Source organism: Triturus cristatus, chromosome 1_1 (genome assembly GCF_964204655.1).
Source record: "Triturus cristatus chromosome 1_1, aTriCri1.1, whole genome shotgun sequence".
NCBI classification, from domain to species: domain Eukaryota; kingdom Metazoa; phylum Chordata; class Amphibia; order Caudata; family Salamandridae; genus Triturus; species Triturus cristatus.
This window is the reverse complement of record NC_140579.1, coordinates 840,957,432-840,977,358: the sequence shown is the minus strand read 5'-3', so window position 1 is coordinate 840,977,358 and position 19,927 is coordinate 840,957,432.

Here is a 19,927-nt window from a genome sequence, read left to right as displayed (position 1 = left end):
CTATAGTTTTGCAGTTGGATGGTTTCACTCCTGCAAAACAATATCACTCTCTGTGCTTCCCTTCATTTGTCCTTCTCTACCTTCATACGTCCCTTTGAGGTTGAAACGACAAAATCCTTTTCACAATAAAAAGCCAAAACTATTAGCTTTGTTAATTAATGTTTATTTTTAGCATCGGAAACAGTACTAATGTATAGGCAGTATTATGTTGTAGTTGTAGTGCTTAGACTACACTTTGTATTTTTTTATTTCTTGCTGTTGTTTTAGTTGTTGAGAAATAGGTGAAGAGAAACGCAGTTTGCAAGCATATAAACTTCATATTTTCGTGTAGAATGTAAATGTAAGGTATAAGTGACCTATGCTTGTACCTGCCTAGTACCTCGAAGACACATAGATGAAAACAATTGTTAAAAAGAGAGCATGGTAGAAAAAGTAACTGCAAAATGCTGATTAAGAAAACAAACTTTAAATGTTAGGGTCCTGCCGTGTAGACTTAATGCCAAGGATGCAGGTTGCCAAGGGGCTCGATTAAGATATTATATAATTTGCTCAGACTGTAATTTGGTGAAGTTGCGAAGCCAGAAATTACCATAAATATGGATTTCCCAGCACAGCAAACAGTTTAACAATTCACCAATTTTCAGCCGTTTTACATAGTATAATTTCCTCTGCCTAGCACAAACACATGCTGGAAGATAACGTTAGAAAAAACCCTGATTGTTGTTCATTACCAGTGCTTGGAGTGACCAAACACAGGGGGGCAGATTTATGAGCTCCTTGCGCCACTTTTGCGTCACTTTTAACATGGGAAAAGTGACGCAAAAGTGGCGCAAGGGGCTCATAAATTTGCCCCAGGGTTCCCAGTGAGGATGCGCAAGTGCAGGTCGGTGCATAGTAAAAGGTCAGTTAGCATGACAAGAGACCAGTGGGCTGAAAACACCTGAAGCTGATGTCAGATTGGGGATGGGCCGTGCTGCAGAAGGACACACCTTTGTAAAGCTGGCTAAAAGAGAAGCAGCCTGAAGTGTAAATGCTTGTGACTGACAAAAAACAGGATGAGGCACAGACAATCTGATCCGAACCTCCAGAGCAGCGCGATTTTACATTTGTAAAACTATAAATACAAAGAAGGTGTAATTTTCAAATGTCACGCAGTATTTCTTGAATCCTACAAATAGATTAAAAAAACAGCATTGTTCCTGGTTTCTCTAAATTTTAACCAATATGAAGAGGAAACTGACAATGACATCGCAGCTGGTGATTTAGGAAGAGCTTCTCACTTTGTGAGAAATTGTTTATCAGCAAAACACAGTGTGAATACCTGCATTGCAATATTCTATAAGTTAAATAACTACTTTACTTAATTTAAATAAAGGAAATCGTTTTTAACCTGGAAATGAGAAATGGTGAATTCTAGGCACAATGGCAAGTAGAATGGTGAAAACATCATTGCATAAGCTGCAGTCACCTTAAACGATCATTACAAAAAAGAAACTGTTAAATTAAAAAATGATAAACTGAAGGTGAATAAGGACGCATCGGACCTTGTAATCATTTTATGCCTTGCTTTAAAGGTTATCCAAACATGTTACGCATAAACTTCAGATCAGAGGAAAAGCGCAACCACATCCAGAACGGTTCAAAGTGTGTTTTCAGAAAAAAAAACCTCTCACATTAATGCAGGGGCAGAGCTGTTTGTTTTAAAAAAGGAAACAAACATATTTGAAATAAGGCATCTTTTGTTTTGCTTGGGATGTACTGCGTAATTATTCTCCCCCAAAATGGCTTGTAGTCGATTTTCCAGGTCACCTTTCAATATGTTAAAATGCGCTTTCTCACAGACTTCGACTTGAAGCTCTCTTTACCTGTCCTATACACCCGAGAACAATACAGCTCTAAATGGAAAAGCTGATCCCAACTCGGTCCTCTGTAACAGACCCATCCCCCTCCTGCTGATGTGCATGTGCAAGGTGTGCTCGGCCTTTGTAATTCCAGTGGCCGAGGAGGAAGAGGTGCGAATGCGCGCTGTCCCAGGCACCTCTGAATAACAAAGGGCTTAACCTTGACACTGTTAACTCCCACCGAGGCAGCCCAGTCGCCTTCAGCCCCTGGTCTGTAGGCTTTTTTCAACTGCAGTGGCAGCTCAAAAGAGTCGACTCACATTACAACAGCACACATGCTTAAAGTATACTCGGCAGTGAAAAATAACAAAATTGAAAGCTGTAAAATAGTTACGCTCTTTAACTTAAGTTGAAAGGTTGCACCCCAAAGAGGCAAATACCCTATAAAACACATTTATATTGTAATTTGACGTGATAACTTTTTGAAGCAGAAGCAAAGCCAATATGTTGGGGGCTGAGACAAGTACTGGGTGTGTCAGCAGTGGGGACAGCTACATTTTCTGTTATTGTACAAGGTACAGTCTGGTGTGGAGTTGTGCGGTTAGTAACAGTCTCACGCTACACTAATGTGGAGTGTGAGCCTCTCTACTGACACAATTGACTGGGCGGCACTTTCTGGACCGGAAAATTTTGAGGATAACGTGGACTCTGAAATTGTTGTGCCAATAGGGGGTCTAGGAAAGTATTCAGGCATAATGTTAGCTAGATAAATATAGTCTCCTTATTGTGGTCCAGAAAAGGTAGGGAGGGGCACAGTGTTGGCTAGGTTAGTTTTGGGGCATGTTGTGTGATGTTCTGGGGTACAACGTGGGTCTGAAAAGCATTGGGGCTACTGTGGCAAGCTAGGAAAAAGGTTCAGGTAGATCAGTCTAGAGCATGGGTACTCACAAACTTTCTGTCGGGGGCCAAAATTGCAGTGTGGTTGGTGGAAAAGGGCTGCACCGGAAGGGGTGTGGTCATTGGGGGGGCGGGGCTAGAGTAAAGAAAATCAAATCCGTTTCAAAACATTAGACAATGCGACAATGCTGTATTTCAAAAGCAGATAATACATTTTCATTAGCAGACAATAGCAATCTTCAGAGGCATTGCATAGCTTCATACACTTGACCCCAATTCCATCAGTCTCTCTCTCTCTGTCACTCTCTCCCTCTCAGTCAGTCAGTCTCTCCCTCTCAGTCAGTCAGTGTCTCCCTCTCAGTCAGTCAGTGTCTCCCTCTGTCAGTCAATCAGTCAGTTAGTCAGTCAGTCAGTCTCTCTCTGTCAGTCAGTCAGTCAGTCAGTCTCTCTCTCTCTCTCTCTCTCTCTCTCTGTCTCTCTCTCTGTCTCTCTCTCTGTCAGTCTCTCTCTGTCAGTCAGTCTCTCTCTGTCTATCATTCTCTCTCTGTCAGTCGGTCTCTGTCAGTCAGTAAGTCAGAGTCAGTCGGTCTCAGTCTGTCAGTCTCAGTCAGTCAATCTCTCTGTCAGTCAGTCAGTCTCTCTCTGTCAGTCTCTCTCTCTCTCTGTCAGTTTCTCTCTCTCTGTCAGTCTCTCTCTCTCTGTCAATCTCTATCTCTCTGAGTAAGTCTCTCTCTCTCTCTCTGTCAGTCTCTCTCTGTCTGTCAGTCTCTCTGTCAGTCTCTTTCAGTCTGTCAGTCTCTTTCAGTCTGTCAGTCTCTTTCAGTCTGTCAGTCTCTTTTAGTCTGTCAGTCTCTTTTAGTCAGTCTCTCTTTTAGTCAGTCTCTCTTTTAGTCAGTCTCTCTCAGTTAGTCTCTCTCTTAGTTAGTCTCTCTTAGTTAGTCAGTCTCTCTCTCTCTCTCTCTCTCTCTCTCTCTCTCTCTCTCTCTCTCTCTCTCTCTCTGTCTCTCTCTCTCTGTCAGTCTCTCAGTCAGTCAGTCAATCTCTCTACTCTCTTTTCACTCTCTCTCTCTCTCTCTCCACTGTCTCTTTTTCTCGCCACTGTCTCTCTCCACTCTAACCACTGTCTCTCTCTCTCTCTCCACTCTCACTCTCTCTCTCCACTCTCACTCTCTCTCCACTCTCTCCCCCTCCCCCCTCTCTATCACCCTTTCTCTCTCTCTGGGGGGCCATGGGTACATTACCTGAAGGGTCCGCAGGTCGTACTATGAGTACCACAGGTCTAGAGGGTATCTCAGAATTTAGGTAATCTTTGGGGGTGGACGCAGTTTGGCCTACAAATGATTTAGCAGGGACACAGTGTCTAGTAAGAAAGTCTTGAGGGCTGGCACAGTTTGAGCTAGAAAAGTCTTGAAGAGCCTATTTTTTACTTGGAATAGTTTGTGGGCAAACAGTGGAATTGCCAAAAGTGAATCAGAACGTACAGTAGCCCTGTTGTTTTCCTCCTGGCCCCATCTGGTGCTCCATCACCCTGGCTACTAGAACATAACCTTCATAATTGCCCATTACAGGTTGTCCCACTGGCTTATCTTTGGTCCCTTCTGTACCTTTTTAAAATAATTTCGATAGACTGTACTAGAAACACTCTGGGGGCTCAGAATCCCTCATTGTGGAGAGCACAATCAGGTTTAAGGGTGATGTAGGGTACACAATCTGTAGAAATAATGCCTTTCAGGTCTGAGATAAATTATTGAGCCTGAATGTCTGCCATGCCCCATTTCCAAAGAGTTGCGCACTCCTAGGTTTCAGAAATTTTGGGAAACGGGATTTTTTGGTAACTCATGCATAACTCAAGAATTTGGCAATATAGAATAATGTGAAATTTTGAGTAATTTTGCAAATTTTACATGATGCATAATTTATAACTAAGGCGAATTTCACTGGTGCATTAAAAATTTCACCTAGGCCACTCGCATCACCACGAATTTTTAAAGCATTTTCTCAACGTTTATAGTGCAGGGTGAGCATGTGCCCTGGACCGAATTTACATTTAGATTATGACATTAACATTGTCAGTGCCTAAAAACCCATCCAAAATGTTTCACAAGTTCGAAACCCCACTTTTGTGTCAAATCCGAGGTCTGAGTACACAGTAGAAAGGTCTGACTTGAGGCACAGGGGGAGATTGCCAAAAGACAATGAACAACCTAAACCTAGCTTCTATCTTGCTCCTCGAAAAGCCATATTTTTTCAGACTTTAGCGGTATCCAATTTCTTACCCAGCCCTCGGAATGCTTAAATTCAAGCCTCAGCCCCTTCCATCAGCTTCAGTTGGTTGTCAAGTTCTGACTGGTCCTTGGCATCTGGATGCCATCCATGAATATTAAAGCTATTATATAAATCTGACGTTATGGAACAGTGAGGTACCCTTAGCACTTAGCTGATGTGTACCTGCTGCTGCCCACATCAGGCCTAAAAAAATGAAAAATGCCCCTTCCTTGCAGGGCTGCCAAAAATATTAGCTCCATAACAATAACAATATTCCCCAGCTTTGACTATGTGTGACAACTTCTCATTCATGCAGTGATACAGCAGTGCAGTGATTTTACCAGTCTAGAAGTCGATCCACTAGCTCTCAGATACATTCTTTTAGCTACAAAATGCATGGAATTATGATACTTAGTGCAGTTCTTCCTCCTGCTGTAACTACCCCATGGTAGTATATACCTCAGGGGTATATCTATACCAACAGATTTATTGCTGACTGATTTGCAATCCTTCTAGCTGAAAATCCTAGCAGAATTGTAATATTAATGGAGCAGTAATTCTCATCCAGTGGGAAGTTTTATGGAATACAGTTTCCAAGTTCCATGCATGCACAATGGCAACATTGTAGAAGAGGAGACCATACAGATGCAGAGATTGACAAGCATTGCCATAGCCAATTGGTCTCGCCTATGCAAGAGCTATTGGCCAAGCCAATATGTTTTAGCCATTTTGTACAACAGCGTGGCTGCTGTTCAGGATGACTAAAAGTAAGTGGGGTAATGGAGAGTAGTGTGGATTGTTGTAAAGTCAAGTAAAGTGGAGTGTTGTAGAATTGAGTGGACTGCCATGGACTGTCATGGAGTGGCGTGGAGTGGTGTACAGTGCTGTAGGGTGTTGTGGAGGGAGTAGACTGTCAGTGAGTAAAAGGGCCTAGAGTTGAGTAGAGTGCTAGAGTGAAGTGGCACAGAGTGGAGTGGCATAGAGGGTGTTGTGTAGAATGTTGTAGAGTATAGTTGTATGGAGCGGAGTACATTGTCATGGAGTGGCATAGAGTGGAGTAGTGTAGAGAGTGGAATTGCACAGAGTGGAGAAAAGTGTTGTGGAGTTGAGTGGTCTGGAGTGGCATAGAGTGACATTGAGTGGAGTGGTATGCATGGGAGCGGCATTGAGTGGCATAGAGTGGCATAGAAGGAGTTTTGAAGAGTGTTGTAAAGCGGAGTAGTGTTGCAGAGTAGAATGTTGTACAGTGGAGTGGCATAGAGTTGGAGCAGAGAATCAGAGTGGAGCAGAGATTAATGGAGTTGAGCTTCATATCGTTGAGTATATTAGAGTGTAGTGTTTTAGAGAAAACTAGTGAGAAGTGGTGTAAAGTACAGCAATGCAACATAGATTGGCATAGAGTGCATTGGTTTTGAGTAAAGTGGCGTAGAGTGCATTGTGTAGAGTGCATTGGGGTAGAGTTCAGTGGCATAGACTAGAGTGCAGTGGCGTAGAGTGCAGTGGCGTAGAGTGCAGTGGCGTAGAGTGCAGTGGCGTAGAGTTCATTGTAGTTGAGTACTCCAGACCCCATCAACTCAGTACACTTCTGGGCCTGTGGATACTTTGCCAGGAGGAAGAACTGCTGTGCTGATGAAGGACTCCTACTCTTCTGGACTCCTGCTCTGCTGACCTGCGGCCTTCCTTACCTGGGTATGAATGACTGGAACTATACCACTTGAACCCAGAGTGACTCCAAGGGCTTGTCACTTCCCTCTTGTTCTGAAGTGTTGAGAACATCAAAGACTTCCACCAACCCTGCTACAGCACCTGTACTCTGCCATCTGTGAGTCCTGCCCTGCCAAGTGGTGCCAATCCAGTCCTGGGTCCCTAGAAGCAGGTAGAAAGTGCTGATCCAGCAGAAATCCATGCCTCTACACTGTTACACCACTCGGAACTGGCATATCTCCATCAACACTGATGCATCGCCACTTTTGCAAGGACCGAAGACATCACATCGCTGACTGTGCGGCACATTGCCTCCAGTCCTTGACACATCCTAGACTTGTGGTGCTCAACGACGACGCATCCCCTACATCTTGGGGTTTGATGGCTACACATCTCTAACTTGCCTGCATTGCAACCGACCCATTGCCTAGATTCGAAGAGATTGACTGACGCATTGCCTCCTCTGCTCCTTGGATCTCCTCTTTCACAAAACCGTGAAGCAAATTCTGTTTCAGTGGGCTAAGGTTGGTCCCTGTATCTGACCTATGTTCCATCTCAGTCAGCCTGGACTTCTGAATTTGACCTGGTCTAACACGACCAGATGGCCCCAGTTGGGGCTTTATGCTTTTAAGCACTGTATTTCAAGATGTTCTCTAAACATTCATATCTTCAGTTATACATATTGGATCTTTTATTTTTGTCTTGTTTTTTTGAATAAATTAAGCTCTATTTTGTAAGCAGATGTAAGGGTGTGTGAGTTCAAGGATATTTTAGAAAAACACTTTGGCAACTAAAGTGATTTTGGTGTCTTAATTCCATTATAGACATGCCCAGGGTCTGATGGATATAGTGTGTGAATATAGTGGGTTTTTAGGCACTGACAATGTCAATGTCATGTTTGACATGACGTAAAATGTTGATCGTTCTTTCAAAATTGTTTAACTAAGAATAGTGGAATAACATGGAAAAACACAAATTTTTTAGGAAGTGTGGACCTTTCTGGATGAGCACAGTTTAAATCAGTTATTGCAACATTTGAAGTGGGACCATTAGATCAATGGGATAATCCCAGTCTCACAACTATGGTGACTTGAGTACCAATATTATCACATAACATGACATCACATCTGGCTGTCTCATGTGTATATATAAAGTGCTCAATCACCCCTGGAGATATATTTATGCTGAATTACAGAAATGTATTGTTATCCAAGTAAATGGTACTCATTGCATCTGCCATGGAAGTATAAAAGGCTGAGTGAAAGAACCAGTATTCAAATGTGAGTGGGAGGTCAAACACATACCCCTCAAGTGGATACACTAGTTTATTAAGCCACCAGACTAATACAATCTGTTTGAGGAGACACTGTGTAGACTTGAATATGATTATTATCACACACTATCACTGTGGGGACTTGAACATCACTGTAAACACACAGTATCTCTATTGGCACCTGGGCATCATTTTCATCACACACTACCTCTGTAAGGACTTGGGCATAAATATAACCAACCTCACTATCTTTCAGGAAATTGAACATGATTATCAGCATACACTACCTCTTTGGAGACAGTGGTAATTCTAAATTCACACACCATCTCTGTGAGGACCTGGACATACCTATAATCACACATCATCTCTGTGGGGAGCAGGGCAATGATATAATCAATCACACATTATCTTTGCATAGAATTGAACATGAGTAGCCTCATACACTTTCTATGTGTGGGACCTAGGCATGTCTATAATCACACACTATCTCTATCAGGCCTTGGGCATGTCAATAATCACATATTATCTCTGTGAGGACCTGGGCATGCCTATAATCACACACTATCTCTGTGGGGATCTGGGCATGTCTATAATTAAACACTTTCTCTGTGGGGACACGGGCATGTCTATATTCATACACTATCTCTATCAGACCCTGGGCATGTCTATAATCACACACTATCTCTGTGGGGACCTGGCCATTCCTATAATCATACACTATCTCTGTGGGGACCTGGACATCAATATAACCAATCACACACCACCTTTGTGGGTTTTTAACATGAGTATCATCACACGCTATCTCCTTGGGGACCTAGCCATGCCTATAATCACACGCTATCTCTGTGGGGATCTGGGTATGTCTATAATAAAGTATTATCTCTGTGGGACCTGGCCATCAGAATAATCAATCACACACTACCTTTGGGGGGTATTAAACATGATTATTATCACACACTATCTCTGTGGGGACCTGGACATTCCTATAATCACAACTATCTCTGTGGGGACCTAGGCATTTCTATAATCACACACTATCTCTGTGGGGGTCTGGGCATTAATATAATCAATCACACACTACCTTTGATGGAAATTGAACATGATTATCAGCATACACTACCTCTTTGGGTCCAGTGGTAATACTATAATCACACACCATCTTGGTGAGGACCTGGACATACCTATAATCACACATTATCTCTGTGGGGACCTGGGCAACAATATAATCAATTACACACTACCTTTGCCAGGTATTGAACATGAGTATTATCACACACTATCTTTGTGGGGACCTGGGCATGCCTATAATCACACACTATCTATGTGGGGACCTGAGTATGTCTATAATCAAACCCTATCTCTGTGGGGATCTGGGCATGCTTATCATCACACCTGGACATCAATATAATCAGTCACACACTACCTTTGGTGGGTATTGGACATGACTATCATCACACACTATCTCTGTGGGAATGAATGACTCTAACCACTTTTATCAATTGGAAGTTGTTGAATGGAATCAAATCAGTCACAATGAATGCCCTAAAGCTTGAGGGGATGGAGAACTTGGGGTGTTACACTACAAACATTGCACATAAAACCTGTTCTGAAAGGACACAGTGACATCAGGTTGTCTCTCATTCACTTCTAGGATTTCTACTGAGATAGACAGGTGTTCCAGTGTGAGGTGCTTCTTAATAAGGGTGCTGTGACGAGAAGGCCCCTTGAATCATGCACAGCTGATATCCCCTGCCCTGAGTGCAAATTTCCAGAAGAAACTGGTATCCTGACTTGTCTTCTTTTCCTGGTGTCACAGCAGAGGCTTAGGCCTGTCCCTGATAATGTGAGGAACATAATCTGCCCTCTGAAGAGGCTCACCAAGCATGGTCTCAAACAGCGGACTAATAGTCCCTGTCATGGGTGCATCACATATAAAGCAGTGGTGGCACATGCCATATTTTTTGACTATAGAGTAACCAGACCTTTTTTTGTTTCAGAGAGAGCTCCGTTTACTCATCCCTATCATGTAAAGTTCCACTGTAAAGTCCAGTACATGGTACTGGTGTTGAGTATGCATGCGGTTTTCAGTCAACAATAGGACTTTTTGAGTGAATGAGTCTGAATAAGGTGACAAGACTGAGTAGGTTGGTGCATGACTTCTAGAAATTTGAAGGTGGTGCATAAGTATAAATGTGAGTTATAACTGTGACTTATAGTAATTTGAAAGTGGTGCGCAAATTATAAATTGAAGTTATAACTCTAACTTAAGCATTTCTAATGTTTGTGTATTTTATGTTTGGTTTGTGTACAAAGAAGAAATAAAGTTTTCCTAACTATATATTATCCTTAACCTTATTTTTTTTCATGGGAGTAATATATACTGTCATACAGTATAGTGTCATAGATTGGATTAGAGTAGAGTGGAATGAGGTACACTTGAGTGGCATAGGGCGGAGGGGCGTAGAGCGGAGGGGCGTAGAGCGGAGGGGCGTAGAGCGGAGGGGTGTAGAGCGGAGGGGCATAGAGCGGAGGGGCATAGATTGGAGGGGCGTAGAGCAGAGGGGCGTAGAGCGAAGTGGCAAACAGAGAACTGGGATAGAACAGAGTGGCATAGAGTGGAGTGGCATAGAGTGGAGTGGTTAACAGTGAAGTGGGATAGAGTAGAGTGGCGTATAGTAGAGTGGCATACAGTGGAGTGATGTACAAAGGAACAGCGTATAGTAGAGTGGCATACAGTGGAGTGGCGTACGGTGGAGTGGTATGGGGTGGGATATCATACAGTGGAGAATGGTACAGTGGAGTTGCATACATTGGAATAGTGCAGAGTGGGTTTGCGTACAGTGTAGTGGCATACAGTGGGGTGCCATAGATTGGAGTGCTGTAGTGGCATACATTGGAATAACGTAAACTGGAATACCATACAGTGCAGTAGCTTGCAGTGAAGTATGGTTGAGTAGACCGGCATGCAGTGCAGTGGCGTAGACTGGAATAGCATAGAGTAGAGTGGCATAGAGTGGCAAGGCGTACAGTGGAGTAGTGTAGAGTGAACTTGCATAGAGTGGGGTGAGGTATGGTGTAGTGGCATAAAGTCGAGTATCAGAGAGTGGCGAGCAGAGGAATAGCATACACTATAGTTGAGTAGAGTGGAGTAGCATAGAGTGGAGTGCCGTACAGTGAAGTAGTGTTGAGTTTAGTGGCATTAGGTCCAGTGATGTACAGAGGAGTGGCTTATAGTGGATAAGCATAGAGTACAGGGCCATACAGTGGAATAGCTTAGACTGTAGAAGCGTAGAGTGTAGTGACATACAGTGATGTGGCGTACAATGTAGGGTTGTAAAGTGTAGTAGCATACAGTGGATTGTGGCAGAGTGAAGTGGGGTATACTGCTGTTGAGTATAGTAGAATGCCGTTCAGTGGAGTGGCATCTAGTGGAATAGTGTAGAGTGTAGTGATGTACCATGAAGTAGCACAGAGTGTGATGGCAGAGTGGAGCAGCATACAGGGGAATAGTGTACAGTGGGGAGTTGTACAGTGGAGGGGCATACAGTAAAGTGACATGGAGTGGAGTATAATAGAATAGAGTGGTGTATAGTATAATATCATAAAGTAGAGCAGTGTAACATAGAGTGGCCTAGAGTGGAGTGAGGTGGAGTACAGAGGAGTGGAATATAGTGGATTAGCATCCAGTGCAGTGGTGTATAATGGACTTCCGTAAAGTGGAATGGTGGAGAGTGGAATAGCATAGAGTGGAGTGATGTAAAGTGAGATGTCAGAGTGGAGTGTGTTAATTGAAACAGACGTAGCGTGAAAGTGTGTGAATGAATATAAATGTCTTTTGACAGGAATATACATTATGTGTAAATGTTCATTTTTGGTTGTGGCCTAGAGTGGAGTGAGGTGGAGTACAGTGGAGTGGCGTAGAGTGGATTAGCGTACAGTGTAGTGGTGTAAAATGGACTGACGTAAAGTGGAATAGTGTAGCATCTTTAAATAGTGTAAGTAGTGCTAAACTTATAACTTTAAAAAAATGTACTTATACATTGTGCCTCGTTGTACCGTGGTATGTTCATGGTATACAACAGTACATGGGGCTTTGAAGTGAATATGTGATTTGCTAATTGCTCTGCTTACTAAAGGTAAAAGGCAGTCATGTAGCTTTTTTCATAGTTTTGCTGGTTTCTGTAGTCTGTGTTTCACTGCATTTTGGTTTAGGATGTTACTTATAGGTTAGTATCAGGTTTTATTGTTGTTCATCATCTATTACCACTTTATTTAAGTGGCAATAGGTGGAGATTTTTACATAATTTATATATATTTTATAGGCGTTTAGGGTGAACTGCACTTTTTTTAAATAACCCAATAATTTGCATCTAAATTAATAATATTAACATTAATGAAAATAATTGCAGAAAATATATATTAAAAACATATAACACAATTGGGTAAATAAATACAAATAATATAAAAATATACATTTTATAATAAAAATAGATTTTTTTAAACAATAATAAACATAAAAAGATATATAATTTAAAACATATAACAGCAAGTTAAAGAAACAGCAAAAATAAACGAGCGAACTCTAATTAAATGAAAAGTATGAAAAGCGTTACTTGAAAGGTGTTACATTTTCTATTCCTACTCAACATAAACAAACTCATTGAACATATTGGACTTCGGACTCTGATCGAAGCAACAGTACAGAAAGGTTTGAATTTTGGAGAGGTTAGATTTACTATTCCCACTCTTATTTAAGCAACCCAAGAAAATATTTTGGACTTCAGAGAGGCTACATTTACTATTCCACTCCAATCTAAGCAAAAGTACAGTAAGTATTGGACTTCAGAAGGGTTGGAATTACTATTCCCACTCTGATCTAAGCAACAGTATGGAAGGTTTTGGGTTTAGGAGGGATTAGAGTTACCATTTCCACTCCAGTCTAAGCAACAGTAACTAAAGTGTTGGACTATGGACAGGTTACATTTGCTACTCTCACTCCAATCTAAGTAACAGTAGGGAAAGTGCTGGGCTTCGGAGGAGTTTAATTTCTATTTCCACTCCAGTCTAAGCAACAGTAGGGAAGGTTTTGAACTTCTGAGCAGTCAAATATACTGTTCCTTTTCCTACCCTAAGCAAAAGCATGAAATCTGCTTTATTTTAAAGAGGTTAGATTTGCTATTCCCACTGCAATGTACGCTAAGCTTGGAAAGTATTGAACTTCAGAGGGATTAGATTTACTATTTCCACCCCAATATATGCAACAGTAGGGAAAGCTTTGGACTTTGAAAGCGTTAGATTTACTATCCCCACTCCAATTAAGCACCAATAAGGAATGCATTGGTTTGGATGAGCTAGATTTACTAGTCCCACTCCAATCTAAGCAACATTGGGGGGGGGGGGGGGGGTGTTGGACAACAGAAAGGTTCCATATTCCATTCTTACACAGCAATTCAAATATTTAAATATCTAAGAAGATAACATGATTAACCATATTTAAACTAAAAACTGTATCTTGTATGAATTTAAATAGGATGCAAAATGTATTATAAATATAGAAAATAAATGTATAAATAAATGAAATATTGAAATAAACATACATAGAATTCATTTCACTCGGTACTACTGCACAAAAAACACAAACACCATAAAGATAAATGGTAATATAAATAAAACAAGAATAACATTAAAATAAAGGAAACATAAAAATAATAAATGGTAATATAATTTGCACTTGTTTAGAAATATTATCAATTATTTTATTTATTTAACAGTCTAGGTAAAACAATTTTACATATTAAATAATCAAGGAAATAATTATACAATTATTTATAAATTAAATATTTAAATAGCTTAAAACAAAGAAAACTATTTTAATTCAAATAATATCTTACCCTATTCCCCTACAAACCGTACAACATGACACTACATTATGGATGACTAATTATACTACACAAAATATAAATTAAAAATGCAAAATGAAACCTAAATAAATGAAAGAACAATTAAAACATTTACTTAAGAAAAAATGTAATATTTAATTTACCTTATATCACTCAATATTAAAAAACTACTATTTAAAATGTATTTAACTTACCACCATATTCCCCTACAAACAAAATGACCGCTACTAAATTAGAAATTACTAATTACATTTTAAAAATTAATTTACTCAATGAAAATTACAAACTATATTAAAAAAAAGACAATTATACTAATATTATTAGTATAGATATATTTAATTACAATCAATGTTTATTACAACTATATTAAAGTACAGCAATTTTCTTGATATAGATATTGTTTAATCGTATAATAAAACCTATATTCTTACTTTTGATAATCTGTTACACAATATTTTTGCGTAGGTAATATTTTTGTCAACATGCTTATGTCACATGATATTTTGGAATCAATATGTGTTTCATTGCCCATATTTAACAAGTGCCCAGTTAGAAAATGTCCCTTTTCACATGAAGTGTAGTTACACAACTATAAGTGAATTTCTCTACTCCAGCACAAAGGTACCACAAACCTAATTGAAAAATTAGTGTTTAGTCTATGTACAAAAGGTCCACTGCTGAAAACATGTATTTCAACTTTGACATGGGCACATTTTAAGGATTCTTTTTGCACATAAACAGCTAGTGCATGACTATCAAATGATGTTTCTCTATTCCGGAACAAAGGATTCACCAGCCCCTTTTAGGAAGTCTAATTGTCTACCCCACACACGCCGATGTACAACAATTAGCCTCACGCCTCAAAAACGTTTTTGTTAACATTGGAAAAGACTCCTATATTTACAGTGGGAGCATTCTGAGATTTTTATTCCCATGAAAAAGACAGCTGTACATCAGCCAAAGTACCTTTCTCTACTCTTACACAATGAGCATACCAGTTCAGTTCAGGAATACAATTGGTAAGACTCTTGTATATGATTTGGCCTTCAAATAAGACCTTACACACTGAGAAAGTCTCTTGTAGTTGACATTGGCACTTCTGAGAAGGTACCTTTTTCCAAGAAGAAGGCTGTTGCACCACGTGGCCAAACTACCTTTTTCTACTCTTGTACAAAAAAAAACACAAGCCTGGCTTAAGAATTTCTATCCTATACTTCAAACATAAAATGTTGGTTCTCAAATGGATGTTTCAACTTTGTGAAAGTTTCCCATGTTTCACCTGGGCACATTTTGAGAATGTGTCTTATCCCATAAAAAGGATGTAACGCTGCCAACTTGACTTTTTCTACTCTAGCACAAAGGACAGCTAGCCCCATTCTGGAAACCCACTTACAGAATTTGTGCTTCCAAACACAAGAAATGTTTTAAGTTTGTTAAACAAGGTTTACGTACATATATACATATTTATTGAGTGTGAGCCTGGGTGGCTAGAAAGAGCCCAAGGTAGAAGAAATACTTTGAGAAAAATAAGAGCTTTATGAGGCGAGGACAATTACATTCTCGAATTATAAGAGACAAAAATGATAATGATGTGCCAGTTCTTAAGTCTATTTCTCTATTGTAAGAATCCTAAAGGGTCAGGAAGAATCAGCATGGGGAGTTTGTTGGAATTAGAAATACAGTTTTATCTTCCTGATGGAGACTAGATTTCATAAGACGGTGGCTATAAAAGAGAATGAGAACTCAGATACTTTTAAGGAAGTGTGGAACTTCCTGGAGGGACACAGTTTAAACCAGTTAATGCTGCATTTGGAGTGAGATTAATAGATATGGCATAATTCTAGTCTATCTCTGGTGGTGGATTAAGTACCACTATTATCATATCACATCACATCATCTCATGTGTGTATATAAAGTACACATTCACACCTAGGGGTGTCTTGGTGCTGACTTCCATATTTTTATTGTTATCCAAGTAAATGGTACTTATTGTATTGACTGTATTGATCTCGAAAGGCTGAGTGAAAACACGAGTATTCAACATGTGAGAGAAAGGTGAAACACATATCCCTCAAGTGGATTAATTTGTTTAATAAGCCACCAGACTAATATGATCCGTATGGGCTCTTCAACATCCCTATAATCACACACATCGCTCTGGAGACTTGAGCATAACTATAATCGCACACTATCTCTGTGCAACCTCCCTGTGCATACCTATAATCGAACACTATCTCTGTGGGGACCTGGGGATATCTATAATAACACTATCTCTATGGGGACATTGGCATGTCTATAATTGCACACTAGCTCTGTGAGGGATTGTACATCCCTATAATCACACACTATCTCTGTGGGAACCTGGGCATGTGTATAATCACACACTATCTCTGTGGGAATCTGGGCATTTCTATAATCACACACTATCTCTGTGGGGACCTATAATCACACACTATCTCTGTGAGGACCTGGGCATATCTTTAATCACACACTATCTCCGCTGGGACCTGGGCATGTCTTTAATCACACACTTATCTATGTGGAGACCTGGGCATGTGAATAATCACACACTATCTCTGTGGGGACCAGGGCATGTCCATAATCACACACTATCTCTGTGGGGACCTATAATCACACACTATCTCTGTGAGGACCTGGGCATATCTTTAATCATACACTATCTATGTGGAAACCTTGGCATGTGTATAATCACACACTGTCTCCGTGGGGACCAGAGCATGTCTATAATCACACACTATCTCAGTGGGGACCTGGACATCCCTATTATCACACACTATCTCTGTGAGGACCTGAGTATGTATTTAATCACATACTATCTCCATGGGGACTTGGGCATGTCTTTTTTCACACACAATCTCTCCGAGAACCTGGGCATGCCTATAATCACACACATTCTCTTTGACAACCATGGGAATACTATAGTCACACACCATCTCTGTGGGGACCTGGGCATGTGTATAATCACACACTATCCCTGTGAGGACCTAGATATATTTTTAATCATACACTATCTCCATTGGGACCTGGTCATGTCTTTAATCACACACTGTCTCTCCTGGAACTTGGGCAAGTCTATAATCACACACATTCTCTTTGATGACCATGGTAATACTATAGTCACACACCATCTCTGTGGGGACCTGGGCATGTGTATAATCACACACTATCTCTGTGGGGACCTGGGGTTATCTATAATCACACACTATCTATGTGGGGACCTGGAAATCCCTATAATCACACACTATCTCTGTGAGGACCTGGGCATATCTTTAGTCATACACAATCTCCATGGGGACATGAGCATCTCTATAATCATACACATTCTCTTTGGTGACCATGGTAAAAATATAGTCACACTCCATCAGCATGGGGAACTGGACATCTCTATATTCACACATTATCTGTGTGGGGACTTGGGCATGTCTATTATCACACAGTATAGTATCTCTGTGGGGACCTGAGCATGTCTATAATCACATACTATCTCTTTAGGGATAGTGGTAATGCTATAATCACACACTATCTCTGTGGGGACCTGGACATTAATATAATCCATCGCACACTGTTTGTGGGGAATTAAACATGAGTGCTATCACACACTATCTCTGTGGGGACCTGTGGTTCACTATAATCCCACAATACCTCTGCAGGACTTGAGCATGACTATAATCACACACTACCTGTGACTCCACCTCAGCATCACTATAATTGCAGATCATTTTTGCAGTTATCTGAACATGACTAATATAATACACAATTTCTCCAGGAACCTGAATATTTCTATCATAATCCTCTTTATATAGCGAGTTGAACATGACTATCATAACACTTTTTATAGGGGGACTTGAATATGATTGTGACCACACACTCTCTCTGTGAGGACTTGAACATAACTACAATTTTACACCATCACTGAGGGGAACTTGATTATGAAAAAAATTACACTCTGTCACTATGGGGACTTGAGACTGATTATAATTAAATGCTATATCTGTGGGGACCAGGGCACAATTGAAATGACATACTATTTATGCATGAACGTCAGCAAAAGTATCATCGTACACAATGGAGGGACTTGAACATGACTATCATAACACTCTCTATGTGGGGACTTGAACATGATTATATTCACACACTATCTATACGGGGACTTGAACAGGACTGTAATCACACACTGTCTTTGTAGAGACCTGGTAATTACTGTAGTAACACATTGTTTCTGCATGAACAGCAGCATGACAATCATTGTACACTATCTCTAGGGGTACTTGAATATGACTATGACCAAACACTATATCTCTAGGGACCTGGGCATGACTATAATTATCAGACACTATCTTTTTGATGATTTGAGCATGACTATGATGACATGCTACCTGTGTGGCAACTTGGGCATCACTCTAATGATACACTATCTCATGTGGCTTCAACAGAACTGTCACCACACACTAGCTCTACAGAGAATTGAGTATTATTATAATCACTCACCATCTCTGCGGGGGCTTTAACATAAATATAATCACATTCTGTCTATGGGGACTTCAGAGTGACTATAATTAAATACTATATCTTTGGGAACCAGGGCATCAATGTAATCATGCACTATCTCTGTGGGGGCTTGAAAATGACTATCACAGCACACTACCTCTGATAGCTCTAGAACATTTCATATGCCATATCTTGGGGACTATTATTGTACAGCCATGCCAAGACAATGGTGGAGTTGATGCAAAAAAAGGTAATCTCAACTTGGCTTTCCCATCTGACCACAATACATACTCTTTGGCATTTAAAGGGATTTAACTGTTCACTATTTCCTTATCCCTTAATGTTTGTAAGAAGTCAGCAATACACCAAATATCTGAAAATGCCTTTCCGTGGACTTTATATAGTATATTTTTCTACTGAGAACTGCATTCTCAAAATCCATCTGGTGGATGCTCCTAAGACACAAAGAGATATTCATATATCTCTAAACTATCATGTAATATAGGTAAAGCAGAGAAAAACAACAGTTAGCCAATTGTTTGTGAATGTATTCAATCAGAAATGATAATTATTGAGTAAGTCCCCACAAGGATAGTAAGACATGTTCAAGTCCCCACAAAGATGGTTCTGTGCGCGCGATTAAATAACAATATATTTGCTGATTTGAAGCAGGATCCTATATAATGAATTTTTTCTTAACATTTTTCTGTTATTGGTATGTTTTTAAAACATTGGGAAAGGTTAGTCCCCACGAGAGAGAGAGCGAGAGAGAGAGAGAGAGAGAGAGAGAGAGAGAGAGAGAGAGAGAGTGTGTGTGTGTGTGTGTGTGTGTGTGTGTGTGTGTGTGTGTGTGTCTGTCTGTCTGTCTGTCTGTCTGTCTGGCTGTCTGTCTGTCTGTCTGTCTGTCTGTCTGTCTGTCTGTCTGTCTGTCTCTATCCTTGTGGGGACTTGAGTATGATAACACACTCACGCTGTGGGGACTTGATTGCACTGTGGGGACCTGAACCCAGGTCCCCACAAGGCAATGTCTTCTAAATGATAAAAAATGACTTCAAGAACACCTGTGCCAATTTTTACAACTTTTCAAAAAATGACCTTGTGGGGGCCTGTGTTTCATCAAGTGTGTTTAAATTTTTGCTCAGCTCTGCCCCTGTAGACAGGTAGCGGTACTGCAGTGTTAAACACACTTTGCATTTAAACACACTTTGCTCTGCAGAATCACATACTAGCAGCAGATAGGACAGACATTTGGAAAATCTCAATTGCTTGTGTCTATCCAAGTATTTTTCATGCATATTAACCTTTCCTCTATTTATTAAAATAAAACTTTATTAATATGAAGCTATTGAATTTAGACTTTTTGTGTCTGAAAATTGTTAGTGGTTTTATGAACATTGCTAAAGCAATTTGGATCAGTTTCAAATCCAAAAATGTTTCACTATTGCCATTTGATGCATCTCTGCAATTAAACAATGATGGTGCTTAACACTGTAATTCAATTTAAACTTATATGATCTTGTTTTGCACATAACTAACAG